Raw genomic sequence first — 23,139 nt, 5'->3', positions numbered from 1 at the left:
CAGTGCTGAAGGTGTCAAAGGTTGTTCAGAGGCAGAGTACGTGGAATCCAAGACGCGCCTCGCAGAATGCTAAAAGGAGCGAAGAGAACAGACCGGCAACTGGCAGAGGATGGCGTCAATGGGTTCCTGCAAAAGATAGCAGAGGGATTCCCAAAGACATGAATTCTTTCAAGATGGTTAGGGATTCAGGACAATCCAGAGGTTTTCCAGGGAGAAGATGCTTTAGATGTGGAAGCTTGTCGCATATAGCCTCTGATAAGGATTGCTTTGCTATTCATATCATATGCAATGAGTGTGGTGTGAGAGGGCACATTGCCCGATGTTGTAGAAATTTTAATGCTGGGTCAAATCAAGTGCATGAAATAAGTGCAAGTTATGAAGATGAGTCATATTGTGAGGATGGCAGAGAAGTGGTATTTACAGTGAATGCTGTCAATGGCAGAGTGAAAATGCAGAAACCTTATGCTGAGGTTGTAATTCGAGGTGTACCCGTACGCATGCTAATGGATAGTGGTGCTGACTACACCTTGATAAGTGCGGAAGTGTGGAGGAACAAATTCGATAGTTGTACTCTGTGGGAAAATACTGTTAAAGCAAATGCTTATGGAGATGTTCCCATAGATATTATAGGTTGCTTTGATGCTGAATTACAGTTTAAGGACAGGAAGGCCAAAGGTTGTGTGTATGTTACCAACAGAGGGGGTGAATTGTTGTCATGGAGTGATCAAGCTGAATTGAAGATAAGGCTTGAGGCAAGTCATCCCGAGCAGGTAATGTCTGTTGCGGGAGGAGAGCCCACAGAGATACAAACCACGTTATCTGGGAAATTGGGGTGTCTCAAGGGCTTTGTACATGTAATTCGCCTAAAGAAAGGAGCTGTCCCTAAGATTGCAAAACTGCGAACTATTCCTCTTGCTCTTAGAGGAGATGTAGAGGAAGAACTCAAGAGAATGGAAAGAGATGGTGTCATTGAAAAGATAGAAGCATCTGAATGGGTCAGTCCTATAGTTGTAGTCAGAAAAGGCAATGGGTCTTTGAGGCTCTGTATAGATCTTAGACATCTAAACAGCATGGTTGTGGCAGACAGGTTTCCCCTTCCCCGAATAGATGATCTGATGGTGGGAGTAGCTGGGTCAAAAGTGTTCTCCATACTAGATCTTAAATCGGCCTACCATCAGGTTGAATTGCACCCTAATTCCAGGGATCTCACCGCCTTCATCACCCCGATTGGATTGTTCAGGTGTGTTCGCATGCCATTTGGTTTGGTCTCAGCCGCAAGTGTGTTTCAGAGTATTATGCATAAATTACTTGGGGGTGAAAAAGGGGTGATGTGTTATCAGGATGATGTTCTTGTATGTGGGAGCGATGAGAAGGAGCATGATGTTCGTTTGAAAAGAGTTTTGGATATTTTGAAGGAGGCAGGCCTCACCGTTGCCTTGGAAAAATGTACTTTTAAAGCCAACAAAGTGGTGTACCTGGGTCATGAGATCACTGGGGAAGGGGTTAGACCCAAGGAGGAGGCTATTGAGGCCATAAAAAGAATGGAGGAGCCTAAGTCTAAAGGGGACATATTATCATTTTTGGGACTGGTGGAGTTTTACGGCAAATTTGTCAAGGGGTTAGCAGAAATGTCGAGGAATATGAGATTTCTCACTCGCAAGGGAGTCGTTTTTAAATGGTGTGACCGGTGCAAGAAAGAATTTTTGATGATAAAAGAGGCTATTGTCAATGCTCCCATTTTGAAAATATTTGAGGAAAGTAAACCCACATTGCTTTTTGTTGATGCCAGTGATTATGGTGTTGGGGCTGTTCTGATGCAGGAGGATCAGACAGGTTTACAGACTGTGGCTTTTGCGTCCAGGTCTTTGAAGGGCCCAGAATCTAGATATTCAGTTATTGAGAAGGAGGCTCTAGCATGCGTTTGGGGTGTCGAGAAATTTAAAAGATTCTTGTGGGGGAGGAGTTTCACCATTTGCACTGACCATAAACCCTTGGTTGGAATTTTTACAAAAGGTGGTTTGGAGGGAGTGTCAAGACGCATTATGAAATGGGTCACGGCATTGCAAGGGTTACAGTATACCATGCTCCACGTAAAGGGGGAGGTTAATGTGGTTGCAGACGCCTTGTCTAGATCTGTCCAGAGGGAAATTTCTGACGATAGTGACTTTACAAGTTCAGAGGAGAGTGCAGAAATATTCCAGGTGCATGAAACATTAAAGAAAAGTGAGTGGGATGTGTCTTGCACGGAGGATGTTGTATATCAAGGAGTACTTGCTCTGGTTGCAGAAGGTAAAATTAAGAGCCACAGGGGCGAGATGAATGGTTTTGCCAAAGTGAGGGAGGAGCTATGGATTCAGGATGGTTATTTATACAAGGGTCACCAGATGGTTGTGCCAGTCGGTATGAGGAAGTCTGTCTTGGAGTTGGCCCATGTTGGGCATTTAGGTCTGGCCAGGACGAAGGGACTTGTGAGGTCTGAATTTTGGTGGCCTGGTATCGACAAGGACATAGAGGAACAAGTCAAAGACTGTGTGGAATGTATTGAGGGAAACAAAGGCTTGAAAGTGCAAAAAGTTCCCATGGTAGTGAGGGAGTCCCCGCGTGTCCCTTGGGACGAAATTGCGTTGGATCTCCTCGGTCCATTTAATATTGGTGGTGGCAGAGATAGCTACCTATTAGTAGTCATAGATTTATTATCAAAATGGCCGGAGGTATGTGTACTCAAGGACATATCCAGTAGTAGTATAATCAGATTTTTGGAACAACTGTTTTGGAGAGAAGGGTTTCCAAGAAAGTGTTTGTCTGACAATGGGACCCAACTTGTTTCCAGAGAGTTTAAAGAATTCTTAGAGAATCATGGGATTGAGCAGGTGAATACTTCTTTATATCATCCCCAGAGTAATGGGTGTGTGGAACGATTTAATAGGACTCTGATGGAGGCTATTAGGATAGCGGTGGCTACTGGAGGAGATTGGGTGAGAACAGTGATGGAACGCACGTTCCAGTATAGGCTAACTACCCATAGTGTCACAGGCTTGAGTCCATTTGAGATCTTGAGAGGAAGAAAACCAAATACTCATTTATGTCCAGGTTGGATGGGCAAATCAAAAATGGTGGATGTGGATCTAGAGAGTGTAAAAAGGAGAATTTTTGAAGCTGGAGTTAGATCCAAGGAGAGGTATGATCAGAAGAATTGTTGTAGGGAACTCAAGGTCAAAGAGGGTGATTGGATTAAAGTCAAGCTCCCCACCAAAGTTCGTAAAGGAGCCTCGTTGTTTTCTGAACCCAAGCAAGTTGTGAAAGACTTGGGTTCGTCAGTGTTGGTCAAAGGAGGAGCTATTTGGAATAAGGAAAGGGTGGCTTTTCCGTTTCAATGTTAATTTGTCTTCAGTTAGTTGGAGACAGGGACTTTCTTGTGACTCTACCTAATCAACCACTAGATGTCATATATCTATGCTCTTGATTTGTGCCAGGACTTGCAGCGCATCCAATGTTTTACCTGTTAAACCACGAGTGTATAATATTTATTTTACAGGTTTCAATTTCAGTTGTTCAATATGTGTTTTACAGGTTTCAATTTTAGTGGGTCCTCACCCACACAGTTACTTGTCATGTTTAAGGAGGAGAGGTGTTAGGATGTGCAGTGTTTCCAATGTTTACCTGTTAAACCATGAGTGTATAATATTTCCTTCACTATGTCTATTGTCACTTAGATACTATAGAACATAGAACTGCATCTTATGTAGCAGGGTTCCAAGGAGAGCCAGTGAAGAAGCAGGGCCTTAGTGGGAAGATTGTACTCCTCCTGCTGGGGGTCGTCTTATGTCATCAACTTGCAAATAAAAGGTTCTTTACCTTTAAACTACTGGTTATGTGAAAGCCTCCCTTTGTACATAACATACACCTTTCATTATTTTTGTAAGGTCTGGCCATTTGATCTCTCCTGTTTATATTTAAATGTTGAGAACACAAAAATCTAGCCAATTACATAGAAAAACCAGCATGAATTGTATTGTGTGTTTGGAGGTTCAATAGCAGAATTGCCTTTTGATGTTTAATGAGTCCTCCTTTCCTGGAGCTATTACTACCTAATGGTATGCCAATGTTATGATACAACACTGCAGAGAGGCAAGGAATCTATGCTAAATTCTATATCTAATTTCATGGTCAAATGGTCATTTTATATAGCGCTTTTGGTAAAGCCTTGTACATAGAACATATTTATCACAAGTTTCACCAAACCAAAGTCAGTACTCCTTTATCGACCTTGAAAGGCTGAGTTGGCCTTGCCGGGATTCGAACCGGCAACCTACAGATCACGCGCATATCGCAGCAACAAGTGTTCAACCAGCTGAGCTATCTTATTGGCTAACATCCTTCAGAGGTCGGTTAACTGAGTATCGACTGAGGTATAATAATCACAGTGCCTAGATGTGGGACGAACCATGTATGAAGCGCTACATAAAGTTAAATACCAATCTGGATTATCACAGGGACAGGTTTTGCTGAGTTTCTATTTCAATTACAAATGAAACTTTCGTTTGTTTGTTTTTGCACAGCGCTTGCACTTTCTGGGGAGTCAGGTTTTGGATGTTTTAATTGTAGTCTTGAAGATTTGAGAGGCTAGAACACCTGTGATTGGTGTAATGACAATCACTCACCCTTGAGCAAAGACTCTGCTGACACTGACCATTTATAGTAATGTACCCCATTGACTGCAAGGTTGAATGGATGTAAACTAGATCATGCATAGTCATCATTTTACACACTGTTTTTTTTATAATTAGAGTGTACATGAAATTATAAGGGTAAAAATGATCTGCCTTAGCATGATTATGTACACAGCACAGGAACTCTGGAAACAAAAAGCATAATTTTTAATAAATATGAATTGTAACTTAGTTTTCCATCTTATTAATTTTACAATCCTTAAATGCTAGGAACATAAATATGCACAGTGCTTCTGTTTGCTCCATGAGCAGCAACACAGCAGAAGCTGAATGGGAATAAATCATTCCTTTTTTCACAGTGTGCATTTTCTTTTTTTGGATAGTTTCAGAGAAATACATTCTGTTTCAGAGACTTTTATCCATGGCTTGCAATTGCATCCATATAGATAAAAATCAAAAGAAGCCTTCTGGGTTCTGTCAAGTAACCTGACCTTTGCGCTGCCCTCTGCTCTATACTTGTGGGTAAATGTACTGTTAGGCAGAAACCTGTGCAGTTCCCTCTGGGACCACTGCAAAAGATTTAAGTCTACAGGTGTTGGCAGTAAACCCACTTGGTAGCAGTCTGTACCACACAGATTCACTGTGGTAGCTGTGGCTGAGCAGTCAGACTTCCCTCAAGAAGAGTTAGGCAGTATACAGAGAATACATAATAGGTACAGAGGCACAGTAGCACAAGCAAACACTGACCAGAGCTAGGTGTAAAAGTATAAACTTATTTATTAAAGGTACACTCATAAATTACACTAGCACAATAGAAAAGATAAGAAAGTCAAACACAGTTACTATTACTCATATGTACATCCCTAATCATTTGTTGGACAATTCTAAGTTAACCCCACTTATTTCCAACCAGAGGTGAGCGCTTAACATTAGATGACACTCCAACAAGTATTACCAAAAGGGAGGGAAAAGGCAGAAATAAAGAGAGCAGTAAGGTAAAACACTTTTCACATAAGGTTAGCAAAGACAGTCAATGGTGGAACAAGGAGAATTAGTTTGATGCCCGCTTTAGAGGGAGCCAGGCGAAAAATGTGCCCAAGATCACACAATGTCATCGGTCTTTGCAGGTGAGAGAAAAGGCTTTACTACGGTTCTGAAAAGTTTAGTTAGGGTGTCCCAGGCCTACCCAGGTTCGAGAGCCGAGGGCTAAATCTACCCCGTCCAATCGGTGGCAAGGGAGGCCGGGCGGAACACAGTACCTTTAAAAGTGGAAAGATTCCTCCAGCGGTGGTAGTCGTTCCTGGTAGTGGGTGCAAGTCGCGGCGTCGTCCCGGGGAAGAGGTGCTCTCGACGGGGAGGAAGGCTGCAGGTCGTTGCACTACCAGGGATGAGGCCAGCCGTGGAGTTCTCCGGTCACAAAGGATTTTTACCCCTCTTTCGCGGTTGAGGTAAAAAGTGGTATCCCGGTCGCCGGGGTGTTTGGCACAGGCAAGGCGGCCACGAGATACTTCGGGACGGTGAAAAGAAGGCAGCAACTGGTTGTCCCCACCAGTTAAGGGAAGAAGACTCTCCGGCGGGAGATCTCCTCTGTCGTCGGGAAAAGTGGTGAGACGGTTCTGCAGGGCTTCACCGGTGGTGTCATCTTGGCAGGTCGGCTCGGCTTCTCCCTCTTCGGCTTCTTAGGTCCTGTGGCGACTTCTGAAGAACCAGTCCCAAAAACCCTGCTTTTATGCAGCAAACCCCCATTCATACAGCCTAGCTGTCACTCAAACATGCTAAGTGGTGAGCGGGGTGGCTCACCACTTTGGCCAATCACACTAGAGTGCGACATGGGTTGGCAAGGCAACTCAGTCCAGGGTGCCTAAACCCCCTCCCACACCCCCTGTGGTACCCAGACAGAATGGCAGCACTTTGGAGGGCTTCTATGCAGAAGCCCGCCAAAAGTGGAACAAAGGCTCGACTCGGGTTCAGGGTTACTGAAGTGAACCTAGGCGCCATTTTGGTGGCGAGTTCTGGCAAAAAATCCCAACCGGTGAATTTATATTAATTAAATAACCCGGCGGTATCTTTAACATTGCACCAAAAAGTGGTGCATTAAAAACAATGGGAAATCCCATTGGGAAATATTCTGGTGGAATATTTCCGTGGTATCCACTGCCACCAGCCAGAACTCGGCGAGGGGGGACGGGACAGTACCCCCTCGACAACAGACCCAGGGGCAATCTAATTGCCCCTACCAGTACTTCCACAGTAAGATAGTTTGTACTGGTTAAGTTCCTAAGTTAAGACTAGTAAAGTCAATGGTAACTTTACAGACCCAGGGAGACAGTAGTCAGTCCCAGGGTGTGGAGTCTATGTTTGTGCTACTACACTGAGGGTGCTGTGTAACACACATTCAAAAAACCAATGATGGCCTACGGGGAAAATTACCCCCTAGCCCATAAGCACATAGCAAGTCACAGAAACACTCTCAAGTCATGTCCAAGAGTGAGGGTAAAAGAGTCTCACTCTTGGCAGGAGAAAAAAATAAACCCCAAAAATCCAGCAAAGCTGCTGGGGGACTCAATAGGTTAGGAAATTCAGCCTAAACAGAGAATTCTTCCGAACATGTACACAGAATAATAATAAAGCTGTCGTATTTACAAAATGTTTATGCATAAAAAAGGCCTGGAACGCACCTTATCTGGGGGCCTGGGGCACACCTTGACAGTCTGTATTTAAACCGCCTTTGAGCATTGTCCATAATAGAAGTCTCACATAATTTGTTCACTTGATTGCATGCGTGATAGTACGCCCTGGGGTCCCCAATGTCGCTGGGCAGACCCACCGGTAATTCACACTATCTGACGTATGGCGTGCCACTGCGGGTAAGCTTCCTCCCAGGGGCGGCTTTCTATCCGACGTGGATATTTCTCCAGCGTTTCCTGCAGCTCTGCGTCCACCTGCCGGCTTCCCTCTGTGACTTGGGCCGGAGGATGCTGCTTCCTGGCACAACGTACCTTCAGGAGCTGCGCTGCAGCCCCCAGCGCTTACACTGTCCTTCAGGTGTGCCTGCTGCGAGTCTCCTTCCTTTACGCCACTCTGGTATGTGTAACTTGCATTCGCAAGCTGCCGCATGGAGGTACCCACTCTCTCTCTCGACTTTCTCCGGCACGGTTTTCTCCTGTTCTGCTGCGTTGAGTGCAGATATCTTTTTTTTTAAATGTCCTCCACACTTTGCGTTCAGCCAAAATTAATAGTTACTCATGGTAGTGTCTCAAAAAGTCTACTTCTGTCCCTAACACTAATGAGTTAGACCAACTGTGCAAGGATGATCTCTTCCTAAAGTAAAGTGTTCTGTGTAGATCCAACCAACAGAAAAGTTGCCAGTCTCTTGGGTAATCGCAAGTGGCAAAAAAAAAAGAAAATGTTCAAAACTGTAGGACTCCAAAGTTAGGGTCGTAATCATTTCCTCTAGATTCCTTCCTATAGTGTTTCTCTCCTTTTGGTGCCTCACAGGCCTGTACTTGCTTATACAAATGTCAATAGGCAGTTCACAAGAATATGCTCCTTATGCTTCTCCTGTTTATCCCACCAACTTGGCGGCACACTCCTTTTGCCAAGTGTAGAATTTGTTTGCACAATGCATTCTTCAGTTATTTTAGGTGTTGGCACCAGACTTGCAGATTGACTTGGTTTCTTCCTTGCTAAGCAAGTGTCCTCTCATGGACTATCCCTCCTTTCGGGTGCAAGTCCTAGACTCGCAATATAACTGCTTGGTTCACTCTTTTGTCAATCAGTTATCTTTTCATGAACTTCTTATTTGGGCGCGGGTCCCAGTTTTCAAACCGGCATGGTATATTCTGTTGCCAAGTCTTCGTTTTCTCAAAGACTATCCCTCTTTGGGTGCGATATTCTGTGCGATAATCTGTTTGGCTTTGTTTCAGTTTCCCATATGGGTCCAGGTCCCAGACTCGCACTTCATTCCCAGACCCTCTTGATCCAGCTTCCGCCTACACCCCCTTGATCCCCCGGATCTCCAGCACCACTCTGGTAACCAGAGGACCTGTTTGTTTCTCTCTAGTAGGTACCAATGTTTCTCCAGCATGGGGTCTGGCATGGATTCACATGCTCATGAATATTCCCTGTCGTCAGGCCGGGAATCCTCAGTATAGAAAAAATCAGTATCAGTTTCTTTTCTGATCTGTCTTTCTCAGTAGTAACCAATCACTGGTCTCTGGGTCATACTGCCCCCAGCCAATGACTGCCCTCTCCCTAAGCCCCGCCCCTGGCAGCCATCCTCAGATTTTTACTGCACGTTCAAGTGTTGGGAGTCCTCGTGCTGTAGCTCTCGAGCTTTTGCTTCGTTTTTGTGCTTTTTTCAGGAGATTTTCTCATTTTTTTTCGGTTAAATAGAGCCTCAAGCTCCACCGTTTCTACATCCGATCAACGGGGATCCGTTTCGGAGTTTCTACGCCCCTCAAGCGTGAAGATTTCGTCGAGTTACGCTTTTGGAGGATTCCAGAAGTTCCAAGGCCTACCCGGACATGGCCCAGGAGAAAGGGAGCTCGACGCCCGGGAAGCTGTTCAGGACCTGCCCTGGATGTCAGCTTCAGAACGTTTTCAAGGAGGACGAGCATTCGTTATGCCTCTACTGTGTCCATGAGGACAAGACGCACAAGGAAAAGGACTGCGCTTTTTGTGGGAACATGTCCGAGCGGACCATGAAGGATCGCCACCTCCGTCTCGCCAACTGGCTGGAAGGTAAGAGCCCGCCAGGCGAGAAGAAGAAAAAGAAGTCCGAGCGGTCTTCTAAGTCCTGTGAGGGTGCCCCGGCGACGGGGGCCCAACAAAAGGCTAAGCACCGCAAGTCCGCGGGCACCGGGAGCGCCGAATGGTCGGGCTCCTTGGCTGCCAGGCAGGGCGCATCCTCCCCAGCGCCATCAACCACGAGCCAACGCTCTGGCTCGGGTAAGAGGAAGTCTGAGAACCCGGCGAAGCTTCTGGAGAGGCCCTGGTCGATCTCGAAGATTCCGGCAGAGGGGGAGCGAGGCTCGGACCCTCTCCCCCACCCCCAAGGTGAAGGCCTCAGGCATACAGAAGGTGACGTTGGCCTTAATTCACCCTGCTAGGACCAAGATTGAGGATGTCGCCACGGCCCTGGCTCAGCCTGTGGAGGCTACACCAGTGGAGGCGCCCTCAGCTACCAGAGTCTCCCTGCCACCGCAGAGGGAGTCGTCTTTCAGGCCCATCGAGAAGACCCCCACGAAGTCCTCGTTGGAAAGGATGGGGGAGGGGCTGGTGGCCCTCGTGGATACGGACACGACCTCTAAAGAGGAGCTCATCCAAGTCGTGGAGGAGGCCCAGCCCATCGGGAGGGATCCCGACGAGGGCGACGACGAGGGCGACGGTATCGCAGAAGAGGCTACACAAGAGCCCTCGCTCCCGTCGTTTCCGGTGCCGCAGGACACCTCGGTGGGCATTTTGTCAGCCATCCAGTCCTTATGCTCGGAGATAAGGACTAGTTTGCCCCTTCCCCCGACGGAGGTACCTGAGCCAGACCCAACAAGGGAACCGGAGCCAGGACCTTCGGAGAGCCCACCACTTAAGAGGAGGAGGACGCATCCTAGGCCTCCTCTCCCGCCTCTGCGGCCTTCTCTGCCTTCCCCCGGTCCACTACCCACGGGGATGATACAGGCATGGACACGACTACGACGGGTACGGATGACGACGGAGGCGATGACGGGACGTGTCCCCCGTCGCCCCCTGACCGGGCGTCCCCGCCCGACGAGATTGGATCCTTCCATGCTATGATTTCCAGGGCATCCGAGCTCTTCCAGCTCTGCCTCGAAGAAAAGAAGGAAGGGTTCCTTTACCAATGGCGCAAGGATAAAAGGAAGACGGTCCTCGTCGTACCACTTCTTGATGACATCTGGGATGAGGGGCTCGCCCTCAAGAACCCTGCCACGGCTCCTGCGAAGAGGGACCGGTACGAGAAGTACCGGGTCCCCGACACTGCCCCCTTGTGCTTTAGGGCGCAACCTACCCCGGATTCGGTCGTTTCGGCGGCGGCCAAGAAGAAAGCGGGGGGGCATCGGCCTCGACTTCAACCTCCCCGCCGGACGGCGAGGGTAGGAAGCTGGATGCGATGGGACGACTGGTCATCTCATCTGCAGCGACGACCATCAAGGCGGCCAACGCCCTGGCCATCGTAGCCCGCTACGACAGGGAGTTGTGGTTCAAGATCGCCCCTCTGTTGGACTTCCTTACGGACGCCAAGAGGGCTGAGGCCCTGGAAATCTTACGGAAAGGTGAGATTGCCTCGGATCACGCCATTACGGTGGCTACGGACATCGCCGACACCGGTTTCCGTCAGTTGGGCAACAGCGTTTGCCTGAGACGACGAAGATGGCTCAAGGTGACGGATTTCCGCCAGGACATACAGACCAAGGTTTTGGACATGCCTTTCGATGGGAACAACCTTTTTTGGCAAGGCGGTTGATGAGTCCCTTCAGGCGATCAAGATGGACACGGAGACGGCCCGTGCACTGGGTGTGCTCCAACAGCGACGGCCGTCCTTTCGGAGCTCGGGAGGCAGACAGGGTGCCTCCAAGGGAGCCGGCAGCAGCTCCTCTACGTACCGTCAAGCGGCAAGATCTTTGTCGCAGGAGGCCTACAGGGGACGCAGCAAGTCAGGTGGATCCTGCCGTCGTCGCCAAGGTGGTCAAGGAGGCAAAGCGGCCTCAAAGCAAGATTGAACCGACCGTCGGGTCGGGCCCCCTCCGAAGCACCCCGGTGGGAGGCCGGCTGACGAAGTTCGTCGGCGTGTGGGAGTCCATCTCCACCGACCGTTGGGTGCTGGACGCCCTGGCCCTGGGGCACGCCCTCAAGTTCCAGAAGAGGTGCCCCCGCATTCCTCCTGTGGCCAGGAAGGAAAATCACGTCCCTCAACTGCTGTTGGAAGTAAGGGCGATGCTCAGGAAAGGTGCCATCGAGCTCGTCCCGAAGAGAATTCGGGGCTCCGGAGTTTACTCAAGATACTTCCTCGTAAAGAAGAAGACAGGAGGATGGCGTCCCATCCTGGACCTGCGACGACTAAACAAATACATCAAGGCACAGAAGTTCCGGATGGTCACCTTCCAGCACGTGCTGGGACAGCTGGAGGAGGGTGATTTCCTGTCGTCGTTGGACTTATAGGATGCATACTTCCACATCCCTATTCTAAAGACACCGAAAGTTCCTCAGGTTTGTGGTCAAAGGGCGGCACTACCAGTTCAAGGCCCTCCCGTTCGGATTAAAATCGGCGCCCAGGGTGTTCACCAAGTGCCTAGCACCGGTGGTGGTGCGGCTGCGCCTCAGGGGATCCACGTCTACCCCTACCTGGACGACTGGCTCATACGGGCAAGGACAAAGGAGCTCGCCGTGGAACACACTGCGAAGACCGTCCAGCTGCTCACGGACCTGGGGTTCTCCATCAACTTTCCAAAATCCCACCTGGTCCCGTCGCAAGTCGCCCTCGCCGTCAGAGGAAAGGATAAGGACCATCCTAGGAAAGGTGCAACGTCTGCTGGCCACGGACGTGGCCAGAGTGAGGTCTATCAAGTCCCTCCTCGGAATGATGTCGTCCTGCATTTATCTGGTGCGCCACTGCAGACTTCGGATGCGGCCCTTGCAAGAATTCCTCGACGCCCACTGGATCCAGACGACGGGCAGCTTCAAGGACAGGATCCCGCTCGACGAAGCGTTCCGTCAGGCGATACGGAGGCGATATCTGACGGCGGGAACAGGTTTCCTAGCCCCGACCCACCAGGTGACGGTGACGATGGATGCCTCCCTGGAAGGTTGGGGAGCGCACACCTGGGTTCTCCACGCGAGAGGCCTTTGGCTCCTGGAGGAGAAGACTCTCTACATCAACATCTTGGAGCTCCGTGCAGTGTTCTGGGCCCTCAGGTCCTTCATTCCGTCCCTCAAGGGCAAGGTGGTGAGGATCTTCACCGACAACACCACCACAATGTTTTACATTCAGAAGCAGGGCGGAACCAGATCCCCTGCCCTATCCAAGGAAGCCCAGGATCTGTGGCATTGGGCCATCGCCCAAGGGATGTTTCTGGTACCCTTTCATCTGGCAGGGATAAAAAACACAATAGCCGACTCACTCAGCAGAGAGCTGCGCTCGTGCCACGAGTGGGAACTGTGCCAGGATCAAGTGGATCGACTCTTCCGACGATGGGGCAAACCCCAGATCGATGTCTTCGCGACGGCGGCGAACTCAAAGTGCCGGAGGTTCGCCAGCAGGTTTCCCCAACCGAGGAGCATGGGCGATGCTTTCTCGTTCCCCTAGGACGGCCTGTTCCTCTATGCATTCCCGCTGTTGCCATTGCTACTCCGGCTCGTCAACCAGCTCAAGAGGTCCCGGTGCAGGATGATCCTTGTCGCACCGGCGTGGCCGAGGCAGATTTGGTTGCCGGACCTTCTGGACTTGTCAGCGTCCACACCAGTGAAGCTGCTGACGGACGCAGATCTTCTCTCCAGAGAAGGAGGCGCCATCCTTCATCACGAACCAGAGTCGCTGAACTTGCAGGCCTGGCTCCTGCAGCACTAGAGTTTGGAGGATACGACATCCCGGCCGACTGCAGATAGGTTCTCGCGAAGGCCAGGGCATCCTCAACTCTCAAGTGCTACGGACACAAATGGAAGAGGTTCTCTGTCTGGTGCCGTGCACAGAAGATTAACCCTCTGCGGATTACGGCCCCTCAAGTATTGCTGTACCTATTGTCCTTGGCCAAGGCTGGCCTATCTCACGCTTCCATCAAGGTACATCTGTCTGCCGTCTCACGTTACACCAGAACTACAGGACGGGCGTCCTTGTGGTCTCATCGACTGGTGAAGGAATTTATGAAAGGACTGTTCCGATCATTCCCGCCGGTGAAGGCCCCGGCATGAGAGCTCAACGTGGTGCTGACTAGGCTCATGGGGGCCCCATTCGAGCCTATGCATTCAGTGCTGTTGAAGTTTCTGTCGTGGAAGACAGCATTCCTCGTGGCCATCACCTCTGCACGATGAGTGGGAGAGATCCAGGCCCTGTCTTGCAAGCCTCCATACTTGACCTTTCACGACACGAGGGTGGTGCTGAGGACGCACCCCTCCTTCATGCCCAAGGTGCCGTCGGACTTCCACCTCAACGAGCCCTTGGTGTTGCCAGTTTTCTTCCCGTCGCCTTCGTCGCCGGCTGAGAGGACTCTGCACTCGCTGGATGCAGCTAGAGCGCTGAAGTTCTACATGGACCGCACGAAGAGTTTTCGGAAGACGTCACAGCTGTTTGTGAACTTTGGACCTGTGAATCAAGGGAAGGCTCTCTCGAAGACTTCCATTTCCAGATGGCTCTCCGGCTGCATCATGCACTGTCACCGGTTGGCAAACCGACTGTTGCCCGGCCGTCCGAGGGCCCATTCGACCAGAACGATCGCTGCTACTACGGCGTTCCTGTCTGGTGTGCCCCTGCTCGACATCTGCAGGGCTGCTACGTGGAGGTCGACGCACACCTTCACGAGATTCTACTGCGTCGACAGGGATTCCAGGGAGGAGTCCACAGTCGGCCAGGCAGTGCTGCGCAACCTGTTCGCCTAACGTGAGCCTGATGAGGAGGTAAGAGTTGCTTAATGTTAAGTTGTTGTATTGCTTGATATTGAGCCTTTTGCCACCTCCCGTGGTTGTGCATGTGTATACTGCTATGTATTCTTATATTCATGAGCATGTGAATCCATGCCAGACCCCATGCTGGAGAAGGAACAAGTTACTTACCTGTAACTGTTGTTCTCCAGCATGGGTCTGGCATGGATTCACATGAGAACCCTCCTGCCTACCCCTCTGCAGCTCTTCACTTGGTCATACTGCCACTTCAGGGAGAGGGCAGTCATTGGTTGGGGGCAGTATGACCCAGAGACCAGTGATTGGTTACTACTGAGAAAGACAGATCAGAAACAAATCTGATACTGATTTTTTTCTATACCGAGCATTCCCGGCCTGACGACGGAATATTCATGAGCATGTGAATCCATGCCAGACCCATGCTGGAGAACAACAGTTACAGGTAAGTAACTTGTTCCTTCCTGAGCAGCAGCTGCTTCTCTTGAGGCTCCAGTAGCGGTCATGGCTTCGTCGTGGTCTGCAGCAGCTCTCTTGGTGTCTGCTTCTCCCCCGCAGTGCGTCCTCTCTCATGGCCGCTTCCCCGGTGCTCTGGAAGCCCGGAGGTTTCAAACGGCAACAGCTCGAGCAGTTCTTGCTTCTTGGACACTGCTGGGCTGCTCGACCTCCGCTCTTAGCTTCCCTCCAGCTGGCTCGCGTCCCTTTTGCCTATGCACGACTCACCGGATTCCTTCCTGGAGCTCTCTCAGCTGTGGGATGTTTAAACTTCTGCGTTGGAAAAGGGATTTTCTCTGGACCAATCACTTATGTTGAGAAGCTAAAGCGCTTGCTGTGCTTCTCCAGAGCGAACCTTGGACTCCTGGTCCTCTTGTGTTTTTTTTTTTTCCTCAGTACATGCCAGAGTCAGATGTAACATACTTTGCATTTTCTAAGGTGTCAGTCTCCTGAAGAAGATTACATTTCCCAATACTTGTAGCAGAGCCATATGCTTTGCATTCTCTGATGTTTAATTATTGCCAAGTACATTAGGTTTTCCAATACTTGAGATCGAGCCATAGGCAGTATAACTCGCATTCTCTGTGGTTTTAAAGTAATCAAGTATATTAGGTGAACCAACCTGACAATAGCAGACATTGGCCCTATTCACAAGAGGGGACGGCGGATTTAACATGGGGGAAGGTTTTAGGTGAACTAACGCAGGGGAAAACCACGTTGTCTGAGCATGGCTGTCCCCACTCCCATAAAAGGGTTCCTCCACCATGTGATCCTCCCTCAGTGTACCATCCCCAGGGACACTATTGTAGTAGGGACGCACCTACCTGGCCCCATGGGAGAGGCCTCCACTTAGGGAAAAAAGGATGACATCCTCAGATTCGTAACAGTATGTGTTTTTCTCTCCAACCATGCTTCAGCACCTGCAGTATTGACAGTTGAATTAAGTGTAATTTGAATGGATTGTGTCCTCCCACGTATTCCTCATCTTTAGATATCTTCCCTTCCAGCTTTAGCTGCTTCGGAAAAGAATTTGGTCAGAGTGCGCTGTGTGTCTATGCAGTCGTCTCAATGTCCCTCAAGGGCCTCCGTCTCGAGGTCGACATCACTGGGGGGGGGGGGGGGGGGGATGCCAAGAGGACGGCAGACTGTGGGTCTTGCCAGTCCACGACAGGTAAGGCATTGAACGAATGGAATGGGAAGTTAGCTGCCGGTAGGCCCCCTACAAAATCCGACAGCGTTGAAAAGGCGCTCATCTGACGAGCCGAGAGGCGACTCTCCTCGGAGGAAAAGGTCCCAAAAAACGTCTTAATTGAGAAAGATGAAGAAAAGGCCCCATCGGTCTCCTTCCACTTCCTCAGATTCCTCTCCTGAGAGAGAGAGCAACAAAGCCTGCCCAGTTAAGTCGGTGACTCCTGCCGATAGGGAGGTATTCAGGCAAAAAATGCTAAATATCTTTGAGAAAGTGACTCCGGCCCCCTCAAAAGAGAAAACGAGAAGCCATGCTCCTGTTACGCCGTCAGAAGACAAGGAAAGGGCCATTGCCAAAGCCTGTATGCTGGGGAGATGAGCTTGAAACCCCTTGAGGAACGTCGAGGTCTCGACTCGACGACAGACCGTCGAAGACTCTATTCTCCATTTATGAGGAACATGAAACATCAGACCAAGATACTCCTGAATTTGCAGCACCCATTGTTCCTGAGGTCCTTATTTCAGAGGAGTCCAGAATAAAAGACCTCTGAGAACCTTCAGTCGGTAAGTGGCATAGACACAATGCCAGAGCTTGATTTTGGCAAACCAGACCCAGCAGAGCATGCAAATGCTTCATACAGACAACTTATATCCACGGTGATAGACTTTTTTGGGATGGGGCAGGCCTTCTCCTCTATTTGAACAGGACGAACTTGCAGATATTTTTGATAAGGGACCTCAGAAGGACCATGTACTACCATTTCATATTGCCCTACAGAAATGGGTTAAGGCAAATTGGGAGGCACCGGAAACCAGTCCGGCCGTAAATAAAAACCTCACCCAAAAGTACAGGACCTCAGGTAGTGATCCAGATTACTTGTCTAAGTAGTCTGAGCTTAGTAGTTCAGTCAGCTACATCAACATCGAAGCAAGTTGCATATCCAACCATACCGCCATATAAGGATGATAAGAGTTTCTGCGCATTGGTTTAAATTAGCTAATGTCACTTTTGCGTTAGCAAAGTTTTAATTCACCCTGTGGGACTTCATATCCATGGCGGCTGAACACATTTCCAAAGGGTAAGAGAGAGACTGCTTCCTGAACATTGTAAGAGATGTAAAGGAGACGATGTGAGTATCTTCAGTCAGGATTGGACACTGCAGACGGCATCAGCAGAGCCATGGCGGCGAGCGTAGTGATACGCAGGTTTGTGTGGTTGAAGTCAAGATTTGCACTGGACGTGCAGTCCAGACTCATTAACATAGCCTTTGACGCCACTCAGATTTTTGGCAGCAAGGCTGACGAGATCCTGGAGAAGCAGCAGACCTCGAAGGACCTGCTTGGAGGGGTAGGTCCTTTTATTACTACTCCTCCTTTGGTAGAGCTATAGAACCAGTACCTGTGATGGAGCGGAACAAAGGGTGGTAATCTCCTTATTTCCTAATCCCCACGAAGGACAGAGGATTGAGACCCTCTTGGATTTGAGATGCTTGAACAAGTTCATCAGGAAGGACAAGTACAAGATGGTCACCCTTTCTCAGATCCTATAGGCCCTCTAGCTCCAGGATTGGATGGTGTTATTGGACCTTCAGGACGCTTACTGTCATGTGCCTATTCATCACAAGCACAGAAAGTATCTGAGGTTTGCCGTTGGCAGTTCTTATTATCAGTTTCGAGTTGACCTCCGCCCCAAGGCTTTTCACCAAGATGATGGTAGTGCTGGCAGCGTGTCTCAGAAAAGGGGGATTCGCGGCTACCCCTACCTGGATGATTGGCTGATCAGGGCTCATTCTCCCAAACAGGCCCTGGATCATCTACGCGTAACCTGCTACTCTCGCTAAAGACTGGGCTTCTCCCTCCATTACAAGAAGTCCCACGTGATACCATCTCAGACTCCAGTTCATCAGCGCAGTCCTGGATGCATCCTTGGCAAAAGCCACGCCACCCGAGGTTAGGGCTCAACCCATTCTGCAGATGGTCACCAAATTCCAGAGTGCCAGCGCCTTCCAGCATTTGACTTTTTGAGGTTGCTCGGCCTAATGGCATCCTGCATTTTCCTGGTGCCAGAGGCTCGTCTAAGAATGAGATCCCACCAATGGGCCCTCAGGACACAGTGGTATTAGTTCCCATGCAATATGTTGGATCCGCTTCAGGTTCAAAATAGGGTCGCACAGGATCTCCTGTGGTGGGCCTGCAAGGACAATATTGTGAACGGAGAACCTTTTTGGCAACCCTGGCCAGAGACACAGTAGTTACGGATGCCTCCCTCACGGGGTGGGGAGCCCATGCCAACTATCTGACGGTCAGCGGTAGTTGGTTTGCATCAGAGTCCAAACTACACATCAACCTTTTGGAGCTGAGGGCAATCAGACTTGTGCTGAAGGCCTTTCTGCCCTCTGTACGGGGAAAGGATGTCCTGATAATGACGGACAACACAGTGGCCATGTATTACCTCAACAAGAGAGGAGGTCTAGGGTTAGTACCACTGTGCAGAGAGGCAATGCAGCTCTTGTTCTGGGCAAGAAGGACTCTCCCTATCAGCAGCTTACCTAGCCGGAGAGAACACAGCGGTGGACGCTGTGAGCAGGCAGATCAGTCTCCCACGAGTGGGAGCTAGTTCAGGAAGTCCTTCAAGAGATCTTCGCCCTTTGGGTAACCCTTCAAGTAGATCGGTTCCCGACCAGTATCAACCGGAAGTCCAAACCTTTGTACTCCAGGGAATTAGCCCCAAGAGGAGCTCTACGGAACGCGCTCGTAGTGGACTGGGAGTTTCCTCTCCTGTATGTGTTTCCTCCAGTCCTCGTTATTCCTCAAGTCATCAGGGGGTTGAGAAAGTTTGGGAAATACATGATCCTAATTTCTACGGATAGGGCCAGGAGGAAATGGTACCCGGACCTTCTGGACATGTCCATCTGCCCTCCAATCCGTCTTCCACAAAGAGAAGACCTTCTCTCGCGAGAGAAGGGTTGGGTTCTCCATCCATAGGTCAAGACACTGAATCTTCACGCATGGTTTTTCAGAGGATGAAATATAAGGATTGGGACCTCCCGGATGACATAATGGAGAGTGTGCTTTCGGCCAGAAGGCCAACAACAAAATCCTTGTGTCGCTGCCGTTGGCACAAATTTTGCAGTTGGTGCAGGGAAAATGTGTACTCTTTTCCGTGCAATGCACCTATGGTGTTGTCTTATTACACTTGGCAAATCTGGGGCTCCAGATTGGAACCATCAAAGGCTACTTGGCTGCGCTTTCGATCTTCGAGCGTGTAACGGAAGAGGTGTCATATTTCAAGATGCTGTTGGTCATACAATTTCTAAACGGGCTCACTAATGTGTTTTCTCTTTCACCTTTTCAAGTTCCAATTTGGGATGTAAATATTGTATTAAAATTTCGTATGTGCACTCCTTTTCAGCCACCCCATTCGTGTCCATTGAGACTGCTGACTTTTAAGACCATCTTATTGGTCGCGTTAACATCAGCCCGCAGGATGAGTGAGTTACAGGCCTTAAACCATTTACAACCATCTACAAGGAAAAGGTTGTTAGAGTTAAGCCGACTTTTCTTCTGAAAATTGTGTCAGATTTTCACTTATGTTGCCAATATTTTATCTGCCTCCACATCCTGGCACGGAAGAGGAAAGGCTACACAGGCTAGATCCAAAAAGGGCACTTAGCTTTTACATTTCACAGATGATGAAAATACATCAAGATGACCAACTTTTTGTGAGGTACACTGGTCGCAAACTAGGACTATCAGTTACAAGGCAAACATTATCCAGATGGATAATACTTGGCATTATGGAATGCTACAGGTTTCCCGGGAAAGATCCCCCAGAAGGCCTGAGGGCCCATTACTCAAGGGGCATGGCAACGTCTTCTGCTTTGCAAAGAGGGGTGCCGATAAATTATATTTGTGCGGCAGCCACCTGGTCTACTATTCACAAAATGTTACTGCCTGGTTTCGTCTTCAGGCCAGGAAGGAGGATTTGGAAAGTGAGTCTTATATTCTGTCCATGAAAATTCTTACACACTCCTCCAAAACTGACATTGCTTTGGGAGTCTATCTAAACATGAGGAATACGTGAGAGGTCACAATCCATACGAAGAACAAGTTACTTACCCCTTGTAATGTTCTTTCGACTGGATGTTTTCCCACGTATTCCTCATCGCCCTTCCTAACCTGCCCTGTAGTAGAATTTCCATGCATTTTACTCTTTCAAGGTCTGATACTGTTTTGTACACACTGATGCCGGTAATTCTGTAAGAAGGCGTAAAAACAGAGCTGAAGCTAACGGTCACTGTGCTATATATATCAGTGGTGACGTCGACCTCGAGACGGAGGCCCTCATGGGACATTGAGTTGACCGCATCGACACACAGCGCCCTCTCCCGAAACTTTTTTCCAAAGCAGTTATAGCTGGAATGGAAGATATCTAACGATGAGGTATACATGGAAGTTACATCCAGTCGAAATAATGTTACCAGGGGTAAGTAACTTGTTGTTTTCATCAGTCATCACTTACATCATTATCAGCAGGAGAAATATTTGCCGGCCAACTACCACTAAGGCCTGCACCCGAATTAGTATCTACATGACAGGCAAAGCAACTTTCCTAGACACCTGGTAATCCTTGATTCTCTGCACTAATTCAGCTTTTGTACCAGAGGTAGGTAAACCCTTTCTGAACACAATATGTTCTTATAATCTATGTGCATGGACAAGGTTTCAGCAGTTTGTTTCTATGTTGATAGCAGTTATACCAATGCTTATAGGCCTTACACTTTTATTGCTAAGAGTTCTACGTAGCTGGTATTATCTGATTGCTTCAGTGAGCCTTCATTGAGTATTTATTGCTTTACTACTGAGCACCAATTTTTACTTTGGAGTTTGAGCGTCAACCCTTTGTGTAGTTTCTGAGAGGCCACCCTGTTCTGGTGAACAGAAAGACACTCCTATCCAGAAAAACTCTATCAAGGTAGTGTGGCTGAGCAGTGTAGCTTAGACAAAGGAGAATGTGGGGCTGGTGATGAGTTTAGTTAAGAACATACAGCGCTCTGAATAATTCATGCTAACCAGAATGTATATAAATACAGTAATATTTATCAGGTCTTGAACAAACTCCTTTCAATGAAAACTACAAGTAAACAAAACAACCAAACATACGCTATTAACATATGTACATCCACCTTATTGGTGCTGTGGCTACAGAGCACCAACCCTTTACTTTTCAAACTGTTAGATCAATTGATAACCCTGTAAATGTAGTAAAGCAAGTGACAAAAACATTACAGGTATGTAATCTAAAGAGCAGAAAACCCCTTTGTAGGGAGTTAGGAAACCTTTAAGAAGACTAAACACGTTTTTGTAGGTGTAATTGTTCCAGGTAGTGAACAACAAAGCAAGCACGTTTCTTTAGAGGTCCTCCTCCAATTCCACCACCTTAAGGGAAGCCCAGGGGGAGATCCTTGGCCAGAACTTCACAGATTACGGCCAGGCAAGGGAGAGGTAGGGTTAGGACTTTATGCCTGTCCTGGCTCCAACAGCGATGTGAAGAATCGCTGCAGGAGTCCTCCTTTCATGCTAATTTCGAGCGTGAGTCACCTAGCATTATAAGGATCTGCACCATTTAAACAGGTAGGGATTGTCCAATCATTGATAATTCCAGCCACTACATCTGCCCAGTAATTGAATGTGCAATGGGACTAGACAGTCGAAGCCTAATCTGGCCACAAACTCATACCTCCACTTTGCCTGGGAAAAGGGTTGCCGTATATGTAGTATCCAGCCCTGAGAGGGCAGGAAGAAGGCCAAAAGACAAGGGAGCTCATTTTTATTGGTACGCAACGCGTTTACGCCTTCCATTAACGTCACGCCCAATTTTCTTTTATTTACATGGCGGAGAGGAGGGGCGGAACACAACTTGTGTTTCTGCTGCCCCCATTCCAATGTGCCATCGAACTGGCCCAGCATTTGTGCCAGCATGCATTTTCATGCCAGTGTAAATCCTTGGGATCCCTATGGAACCCGCCAGCTTTATGCAACAGCGTAAAGCAGGCAGACTACATAGGGATCAATTGTAAATGCTGCCTGCCATGCTTGCACGGCAGGCAGCGTTCACTTATTTGCACTGCAGAGTGCAAATGTTCAGGGTGAAAGGATGCCGCCTTTTGCTCTGCACATTTTCACTCCATCGTGCAATTGACTTAAATTTGGCAGTGAGGAGCTACCTATGTGTAGGTCTACATGTAACGGCTGCCTGCCATCAAATTATGGCCTGGAAAAAAATGTGCTACAAGGTGGCCAAAGGGCGGCAAAATCTCATGACTGGGCCATTATTTTGTGTATAGTACTCTTAAAAGCATTATACAGTAAAATGCAAAAGTGCACTAGAGAAAAGTAAAAAACACTGTTGTAAAATATCTGCTGCCACCAGCCTGTCCGGGACACATCGTGCAAGTCATACAATTGTTACTTAAAACAAAACGAAAAGGGATACTAAGTACCTTTACTGCACCTCCCTGTCAGGTGAGCTGTGCAATATAAAACAAACCAGGTTTTGCAATTAGTGGACAGAGCCTCACTTCACTGTTGGACACAGTGACTGATCAGTGCAGCCATAATAGATGAGCTAAGCAAGATAAGTAAAGCACAAGGGCTGTGGACATACATTAAAAAGTCAAGACAGGTCCAAAACGAAAGCAAAATATTGGGTGGGTTCATTAGGTGTCTATGGAGGTAAAGCAGCAAAAGGAAAATCCTTTGTAACAACCCCCACAAGTACAATACTTATAGTTGTAACTCTTAATGAGGTGCAGACAACTACTGTTCTCAGCTTGACAAAACATAAATTGGCAAATAGTATTCAAAAGAGCTCTGGAGACGTACAACACAAATAACCCGCAGCTCAATTTCTTAGGGTTTTTCCTTCTCTATCCGGCACCTTAGTATTTACCATCCTATTTTCTACAATCCATGATCTATGATCTACTTTGTCTGTATCAACATTCTCCTTCTTTCTTTAACTTGCCACATATTTCTCAACCCCCACCCCCTATAATTTATCAGCACACTCCTTCCCCCACCACTTTACCAATTTACTTTTTTCCTCTGTAAACTATGTTCTGGATACACAAGGTGGGAGGGGGGTGCACAATACATAGTA

General features: G+C 48.5%; 1 protein-coding gene across 1 annotated transcript in view; it reads left to right on the top strand.

The window, feature by feature from the left end:
- The window catches only part of EPG5 (ectopic P-granules 5 autophagy tethering factor), a 2,517,217-nt gene that overhangs the window by 356,040 nt on the left and 2,138,038 nt on the right, over window positions 1-23,139 (top strand). The gene's annotated exons all lie outside the window — the stretch shown is intronic.

The sequence above is a fragment of the Ambystoma mexicanum genome, chromosome 6p, assembly GCF_040938575.1.
Source record: "Ambystoma mexicanum isolate Mex_15411 chromosome 6p, UKY_AmexF1_1, whole genome shotgun sequence".
Taxonomy (NCBI): Eukaryota; Metazoa; Chordata; class Amphibia; order Caudata; family Ambystomatidae; genus Ambystoma; species Ambystoma mexicanum.
The sequence above is the reverse complement of the archived record's forward strand: the minus strand, read 5'-3'. Positions and strand labels throughout refer to the sequence as shown.